The following is a 9,583-nucleotide window of genomic DNA, read 5'->3' on the forward strand; positions in this document are numbered from 1 at the left end:
ATATATATCAGTAAGCAATTTGAGAGACCCTTGAGGTACAACTTTTAAGGAAAATCTTTCGCCGAATCAGGAAAATGATCGCTCCCTCTCACTCCTGGAGCGCATGATTACAGTAACCAAAATATGGTACCGGCATCCCCTGATCTCACCCAGGGCTTGTGGACAGCCGATACAAAAAACAAGTTATATCATGCTCAGAGCATGGCTCTGAGAGCTTGTGGATACCAAAACAAGTTAAGTCATGCTCAGAACATGGTACCGAGAGCTCGTGAGTACAAAAACAGGTGACATCATGCTCAGAGCTTATGGACACAGAGTAAAAACATGTTCGTGCTTAGATCAAAACTTGTATAAAAAAGTGCTACATTTGTGAAAACTTGTAAAATAAAAGTGGCAAAACTCGTATGATTGTCAAAGAACATAAAATATAAAACCCATATATATTAGTAAGCAATTTGAGAGACCCTTGAGGTACTTTATACCTTCTTGCATAAACTATATTGCTGTAAATATGAGCATGTACAACAGTAAGGAAGGCTTTTACCTTGAGGACACGCAGAAGTGCCTCACAGCTGCTTCCAAGCTTCTTTGGTAGTAAGGTTGGTGAGGGGAAAAGGGAAGGAAGTACTTTGAAAAGGGTGAGCTTGTGTTCCACTAAAGAATTAAAAGATAAAGGTAATGGTGTTAATATGACTTAAATAATTAAACATTTGCATAAGGGACAGCTACTTACAGTACCACCATGGACATCCAAGGGGAAAGAAGTGTTTCAGGGCTTTCTTCTTCACACCAAAGAACTGCGCCTTTGAACAAAAGTCTGCCCAACTTCCTTTAATTTCCTCAATGTATCTGCTGTTGGTGCCATCCACTATTCATGGTAACTCATCAATTGCCTTAGACAGAGTCAATCAACCAGTGACAGTGCCACTAACACCCCACCCCACCAAAATATAAATAAATAAATTCAAACATACATTAGGAACATCTTTGAAGCACAGATATGCATCAAAGATTTTTGCAGGTTGGTCCCTTATAACTTCAGCATCAATGAAAGCCCGTCTGGCCTCACACTCAAGGTCCAAAATTTCAGCGAGCAGCATTTTGATTGGTTTTTAAATTGGGCTTATTGTACATGTTGCTCAAAGTTTTTTATTGTCTACCCTGCATTTTCAGACTCTTTTGGGCCACTAAAATTTAAAAAATAAAAAAGAGTTGTTGAATATCTACTCATCATCCTCCCTGCACCATCTGTCCCTAGTAAAGTTTGCAAATATTCAAATTAGTCTCTTTAAGATATATTGATAATAAAGAATAATCGTCTGATTTAGAGTCCATGTCTAAAAGGTATTTTATGTTTAACTTAAATGTTGGTTAAACATTTATTGGTTTGTAATCTATTTCCAGTTCATTTCCCTCAATTACATACACTTTAAAAAAAAAAAAAAAGGAACATTTTGTAACCAGAGTATAAAATCAGGTCAATTAAACTTCTGGGATATTGATTTGGTCAGGAAAGTAGCAAAGGGGGTTGTTAATCAGTTTCAGCTGCTTTGGTGTTAATGAAATTAACAACAGGTGCACTAGAGGGGCAACAACGAGACTACATCAAAACTAATGGTTTTATGGGTGGAGGCAACTGACATTTTATCCCCTCCTCATTTTTTCTGACTTTTTTCACCAGTTTTGCATTTGGCTAGGGTCATTGTCACTACTGTTAGCATGAGGCGTTACCTGGACCCTACAGAGGTTGCACAGGCAGTGCAACTCCTCCAGGATGGCACATAAATACGTGCCATTGCCAGAAGGTTTGCTGTGTCTCCCAGCACAAACTCGAGAGCATGGAGGAGATTCCAGGAGACAGGCAATTACACCAGGAGAGCTGGACAGGGTCATAGAAAGTTTACAACCTATCAGCATGACCGGTATCCACTCCTTTGTGCGAGGAGGAGCACTGCCAGAGCCCTACAAAATGACCTCAAGCAGGCCACTAGTGTGAATGTTTCTGACCAATTAATCAGAAACAGACTTCACGATGGTTGCCTGAGGGCCCGATGTCCTCTAGTGGGCCCTGTGCTCGCTGCCCGGCACCGTGGAGCTCTATTGGCATTTGCCACAGAACACCGGAATTGAAAAGTCCGCCACTGGCGCCCTGTGCTTTTCACAGATCAGAGCAGGTTCGCCCTGAGCAACAATGACAGACGTGAAAGGGTCTGGAGAAGCCTTGGAGAACATGCTGTCTGTAACATCGTTCAACATGACCGGTTTAGTGGTGGGTCAGTGATGGTCAGGGGAGGCATGTCCATGGAGGGATGCACAGACCTATACAGGCTAGACAACGGCACCCTGACTGTCATTAGGTATCGGGATGAAATCCTAGCACCCATTGTCAGACCTTATGCTGGTACAGTGGGTTCTGGGTTCCTAAACCCTGACCACCCAGGGTGCAGACCAGGAAGCAGAGTTGTAGTTTAACACACATCTCTGCAGCTTCTCTACTGTTACCCACTCTTTACTCCATCCAGACAGTGTCTTGCCCACGACCAAAATCTAATAAATTAGCAAAGATTCCCAAAGGAGTAAATCATGATAATCTAATTAAAATCAAAATAACTCCAATTGGGGAAAAAGTTAAAACAATTAAATGCGGTCTGTTTAACATAAGATCGCTTTCCTCTAAAAGTCTACTAGTTAATGACTTGATTTGTGATAATCACATTGACTTGTTTTGCCTTACAGAAACCTGGCTGCAGCAAGAGGATTATGTGAGCATAAATGAGGCAACTCCTTCAAGCTATTTAAATTTTCACATCCCCAGAAGTTCTGGGCGAGGAGGAGGAGTAGCAACAATCTTCGAGTCTGACTTACTGATTACTCCCAAAACAATTAATTCCTACAACTCTTTTGAACATTTAACCCTTAATTTCCCTGATCCAAATTTCAAGGCAAGAAAACCTCTTCTTTTTGTAACTTTGTATCGTCCACCAGGTCCTTACTCTGAATTTTTAGATGAGTTTTCAGAGTTCCTTTCTGATTTGGTATTAAATACTGACAGGGTCATCATAGTGGGAGATTTTAACATCCATGCTGACATTGAAGGCGATAGCTTAAGAGCAGCCTTTAATGCTATCTTAGACACTATTGGCTTTGTTCAAAATGTGAATAGTCCCACGCATTCTCATCTTCATACTTTGGATCTTGTGCTGACATACGGCATAGAATGTGAAGAAATAACAGTATTTCCTCACAACCCTGTCCTCTCTGACCACTTTCTAATAACCTTCAGGATTACTTTAACAGAGTTCTCCTCCCCCAAAAGAAGGTTCAATTTTAGTAGATCTTTATCAGATAGTGCAGTTATAAATTTTAAAGAATCTGCTTCACTTTCTCTCTGCTCTTTGTCACTGAGCAGTGCTGCAGAGTGCAAAAGCTTAGCTTATTCCCCTTCACAGGTTGATGATTTTGTTGATGGGGTTGCTAGTTCTCTGCGTATTGCCTTAGACAACGCAGCTCCTTTGAAAATGAAAACCGTTAAAAATAGAAAGCTTGCTCCTTGGTTTAATGCAGAGCTGCGTACTTTGAAGCAAAATGCTAGGAAACTGGAGAGAAAATATCGCTCCACAGGCCTGCGAGAGTCCTTCCTAGTCTGGAAAAATGGTTTACTGCTGTATAAGAGGACCCTTTGTAAAGCAAGAGCAGCATACTTCTCCTCATTAATAGAGGAGAATAAGAATAATCCTAGATTTCTTTTTAATACAGTTGCCAAACTCACCCAGAGCCATAGCTCTGTTGAACCGTCCATTCCACCTGCTCTTAGCAGCAATGATTTTATGGGATTCTTTATAAATAAGATTGATCTTATTAAAAATAAGATCATAAGCACTCCTCTATCCGCGATTGTACCTGAGGTAGTCATGGAATCTGAACCGGGTTTAGACTGCTTTGATCCAGTTGAACTCTCTGAATTAGCAAAATTATTGTCTTCATCTAAGCCTTCAACTTGTATGTTAGATCCAGTTCCAACCAGGTTATTTAAGGAGGTATTCCCTTTGATCTCCTCCTCCATTTTAGATGTGATTAATCTATCTCTGTTACAGGGATATGTACCTAAAGCTTTTAAGATTGCTGTAATTAAACCTCTGCTTAAGAAACCGTCTCTTGACCCAGATGACTTGGTCAATTATAGACCTATATCCAATCTTCCTTTCTTATCCAAAATTCTTGAGAAAGTAGTTGCCAAACAAGTTTGCGATCACTTCCACCATAATGAACTTTTTGAAGAGTTTCAGTCTGGCTTTAGAGCTCATCATAGCACTGAAACAGCTCTGGTGAAAGTCACTAATGATATTCTCATGGCCTCAGATAATGGACTTGTATCTGTGCTCGTCCTGTTGGATCTTAGTGCTGCATTTGATACAGTTGACCATAATATTCTTTTAGAAAGACTTGAATATTTTGTTGGAATTAAAGGAACAGCACTAGACTGGTTTAAATCTTATCTATCTGATCGAATTCAGTTTGTTCATGTTAATGATAGATCTTCAACACGCTCAAAGGTTACCTGTGGAGTACCACAGGGATCAGTGCTAGGACCAATTCTCTTTACTTTATACATGCTCCCAATTGGTAGAATTATTAGACAGCATGGGATTAATTTCCACTGTTATGCTGATGATACCCAGCTATATCTGTCTATAAATCCAGATGAAGCTAACCCATTACATAGATTACAGGCATGTCTTGAAGACATAAAAACCTGGATGACTCTTAATTTTCTGCTTCTGAATGCAGACAAAACAGAAGTTATAGTCTTTGGACCAGAGTCTCTGAAAAAGAAACTGATTAGCCAGTCACTTCATTTGGATGGGATTAAACTGATTTCAGATAATAAAGTAAAAAATCTTGGTGTTATTTTTGATCAGGACCTGTCATTTAAATCCCATATCAAAGAGGTTTCTAGAATTTCCTTCTTTCATCTGAGGAACATTGCAAAAATTAGAAATATCCTGTCCAGGGGTGATGCTGAGAAACTAGTCCATGCATTTGTTACTTCAAGGCTGGACTATTGTAATTCTTTACTATCAGGAAGTCCACAAACTGTAGTTAAAAGCCTTCAGCTGATCCAAAATGCTGCAGCCAGAGTTCTAATGAAAATGAAAAAGAGAGATCATATCTCTCCTATCCTGGCTTCTCTTCATTGGCTTCCTGTTAAATCCAGAATAGAATTTAAAATCCTCCTTCTCACATATAAAGCCTTAAATGGCCAAGCTCCATCTTATATCAGAGATCTGATTGTTCCTTATGTTCCTAACAGAGCACTTCGCTCTCAATCTGCAGGTTTACTAGTGGTTCCTAGAATTTCTAAAAGTAGAATGGGAGGCAGATCTTTTAGTTATCAGGCTCCTCTCCTGTGGAACCAACTACCAGTTTTAGTCCGTGAGGCAGACACCCTGTCTACTTTTAAGGCTAGGCTTAAAACTTTCATTTTTGATAAAGCTTATAGTTAGGGTGGCTCAGGTTATCCTGAGCTATCTCTATAGTTATGCTGCTATAGGCTTAGACTTTTGGAGGACATAGGGACCCCCATTTCATCATTCTGCTTCATTCTCTCTCTGTTCTCCTATTCTGCAGAATCTGTTAGTTCAATCTCTAACCTTCTGCTCTCTCTGCTTTTCCTCAGAGTAGCTTTGCCTCGTCTGTTCCTGTTTGGCTGTGACGTCATCCTGGAAAAAAACATCAGCTGTGCTGCTTCTATCAACACCCTTGTTAATAGATGTTGGAGATCGGCCTGTTTTCCAGTGTGGTCCTGTTTCTCTGACCGTGACTGAGTGGATGTGCTCTCTTCGTCCTCTGGCATGGGAGCTGCCTTGGAGCTCGTCTGCCTGGCTGTGTGTTTCCTGGACGGGGCCGCCTTTTACAGCTGCTTTTTGTATCTCTGCTTCTGTCTCCTTGAACCCCAGTCGGCCTCGGCAGATGGCCGCTCACACTGAGCCTGGTTCTGCTGGAGGTTTCTTCCTGTTAAAAGGGAGTTTTTCCTCTCCACTGTCGCTACAAGCATGCTTAGTGTGGGGGATTGTATTTGAGTCAATGAGTCAATGCAATCAACTGGTTTTCCTTAGATAGAAAACTTTGTATCAATTTGACTGTATGATCTGGTTGAACTGTAAAGTGCCTTGAGATGATATGTGTTGTGAATTTGGCGCTATATAAATAAACTGAATTGAATTGAATTGAATTAAATCCAATAGAACACCTCTGGGACATTATGTTGCAATCTATCCCATGCCGCCAGGTTGCACCTCAGACAGTCCAGGAGCTCAGTGATGCCCTAGTCCAGATCTGGGAGGAGATAACCGGAGATAATTAGGAGCATGCCCCGATGTCAGGCATACATACACGCACGTGGGGGCCATACAAATTACTGAATACTATTTTGAGTTGCTGCAATGAAATTTCAGCAAAATGGATTAGCCTGCCGCATAATTTTTTCATTGTAATTTTTGAAGTGTCTTTGAATTCAGCCCTCTGTAGGTTGATATTTTTCATTTCCATCAAATGACGTGGCATCCTTTTGTTCCTAACACATCACCCAGCCCATATCAGTATAAATAAACAGAATGATTTTTTTGCCCCATTGAGATTTGATGTTTTCAAAGTGTTCCTTTAATTTTTTTGAGCAGTGTATTTAGTGCAAAATAATATAACATGCTCCATTGTTTCTTGAAAACAAAAATCACATTTCCCTGTAGCTTGTTTCCCTATTCAAAATAATGTGCTATTTAAACCTGTATTGCCAAAGCGTAGCCTTGATGTTACTTATTTATTCGTTTCTATTCCTTCCAACTTTTCTTTGAATACTATTACACCATCTTCCAGTTCTTTCGTCTTCCCACTAATTCTGCCATCTTTCTCTAAATCAAAATCCTCAATCAAAAATCAAAAGTTCTTTATTGTCAACTAATTAGGCCCGAGCAGCAAAGCGGCAAAGCGAACACTTTATCCTTGACAGGATACAGTTTGAGATATCAAATAACCCTTTTGCACTAGAAAAGCACATGTAGGGGTCACATGAAGTCAATCTGACATATTTAGACAGTTGTGTGTGTATGATGAGTGCGTTCAATTTGTCCGTGAATGCTGACCACAGGCAATTAAACTTAGTATAATTGATATAATAATTCTATTTAGTAAAGGTGAAATAAAATCATTAATTAAGAAACGCTGTGCTCGCCGTTATCCAGGGGGTCTGACAAAGGAACTTCAACAGCTTGACATCGGTGTGAACCGATGTAGGCTACCTGTATATAAAAAACGCGCCCTATAATCCGGTGCGCCTTATGTGTGTGTTAAATACAGAAATGGCAAACTGAGACCTTGCCTTTTAGTACGGTGTGTATTTGAGTGAATATAGGGATGAACTAGAATCAGGGCAAACTAAACTTCTGAGTGGATGGATTTCTTCAATCTATTCTAACGACAAACATTTCTCCTCTGTTCACTAAAACGCCATCACTGATTCTTTTAACTGATTTTAAATTACATTCTGGAACTACAAACTAAACACCATTCCTGTTATTGAATCTTTCGAAGCATCCATAGAAATTCATCCATAAATAAAATAAAATATACGTATATTTCTGTCTAAATATTACTGAACCATAATTGAATCAGAAATATCCTCTTTTTTCCATTTAAACATCAAAGTTAGACCCGTATCAATAGCCAGATCCTCTCATTTACAAAGTAAAATCTAGGGTGACTTTGATGTAGATGTAGCTGTGCATGCGCAATGAGCTGCTGGTAGGGATCGGGTAGCATTAGCAGCATTAGCTTAGCTTGTGTGTGGAGTCATTGTAGAGAGGCTGATCATCTGGGAGTGTTTGCAGTGAGAATGTCTTCAGTCCAGCTTCAAGGAGAGTTTATCACCGAGCAGTTAACTCCTGCTGAAGAAACATTCACGGAGTTTAAAGGGAGTTTCGTCATCATAGAGGTAAGAGTGGGAAGTTATTCCTGGAAAAACGTGATAAAACCATCTGAAGTTTGGAACTGGTTTGCCTAGAGCTGTTGCAGTTAAAGGCAGCAGCACCACAAACCCTTTTCAGCTTTTTCAGCCAGTCTCTCCAGGACGAATAACCTCCAACAAACCAACAAGAGGGAGTGCCGGCCTAATAGTTAGGGCATTGCACATGGAATCCAGAGGTTCTGAGTTCGAGGCCCACTCCCACAGACTGCCACTCTGGGTCCCTGAGCAAATACCCTTAACCTCACACTGATCCCTGTGCCCCACACAATGGCAGCCCACTGCTCCCCAAGGGGAAGGGTTGAATGCAGAGACTTCATTTCGTTGCCCTGCACTTGTGATACTGTCACGTTTCTTCAGACACTGATTCAGAAAAAGGTATGCTAATGTACTCGTACTTGTCGTCTCCCGCTTTATCCGGAACCGGGTCGCGGGGGCAGCAGACTAAGCAGAGACTCTCAGACTTCCCTCTCCGCAGACACCTCCTCCAGCTCTGCTGGGGGAAGCCCTAGGCGTAGTCTCTCCAGCGTGTCCTGGGTCGTCCCCTGGGCCTCCTCCCCGTGGGACGTGCCTGGAACACCTCCCGAGGGAGGCGTCCAGGGGGCATCCGAAGAAGATGTCCGAGCCACCTCAACTGACTCCTCTCAATGTGGAGGAGAACCGGCTCTACACTGAGCCTCTCCCGAATGACCGAGCTCCTCACCCTATCTCTAAGGGAGAGCCCAGCCACCCTGCGGAGGAAGCTCATTTCAGCCGCTTGTATCCGGGATCTCGTTCTTTCGGTCATGATCCAAATTTCATGACCATAGGTGAGGGTAGGAACGTAGACCGAACGGTAAATTGAGAGCTTTGCCTTTTCGCTCAGCTCTCTCTTCACCACGACAGACCGGTGCAGCGTCCGCATTATTGCAGCAGCCGCACCGATCCGTCTATCGATCTCCCGCTCCATTCTTCCCTCACTCGTGAACAGGACCCCAAGATACTTGAACTCCTCCACTTGAGGCAGGGACTCTCCTCCAACCTGAAGGGGACAAGCCACCTTTGTCCGGTCGAGAACCATGGTCTCGGACTTGGAGGAGCTGATTCTCATCCCGGCCGCTTCACACTCGGCTGCGAACCGCCCCAGTGCACGCTGTAGGTCTTGGCAGGAGGGAGCCAGCAGAACTACATCATCCGCAAAAAGCAGGGACGAGATCCGCTGGTCACCGAACCAGACCCCCTCCGGTCCTTGGCTGCGCCTAGAAATCCTGTCCATAAAAGTTATGAACAGGACCGGTGACAGAGGGCAGCCCTGTCGGAGTCCAACATGCACCGGGAACAGGTCCGACTTAATGCCGGCGATGCGAACCAGACTCCTGCTCCGCTTGTACAGAGAACGGATGGCCCCTAATAAAGGGCCCCCGACTCCATACTCCTGGAGCACCCCCCACAGGGCAGCACGAGGGACACGGTCGAATGCCTTCTCCAAGTCCACAAAACACATGTGGACTGGTTGGGCAAACTCCCAAGAACCCTCAAGCACCCTGCAGAGGGTGTAGAGCTGGTCCACTGTTCCACGGCCAGGAC

This window comes from Cyprinodon tularosa, unplaced genomic scaffold (genome assembly GCF_016077235.1).
Source record: "Cyprinodon tularosa strain WSP-4 unplaced genomic scaffold, ASM1607723v1 ctg1147, whole genome shotgun sequence".
Lineage (NCBI taxonomy): Eukaryota > Metazoa > Chordata > Actinopteri > Cyprinodontiformes > Cyprinodontidae > Cyprinodon > Cyprinodon tularosa.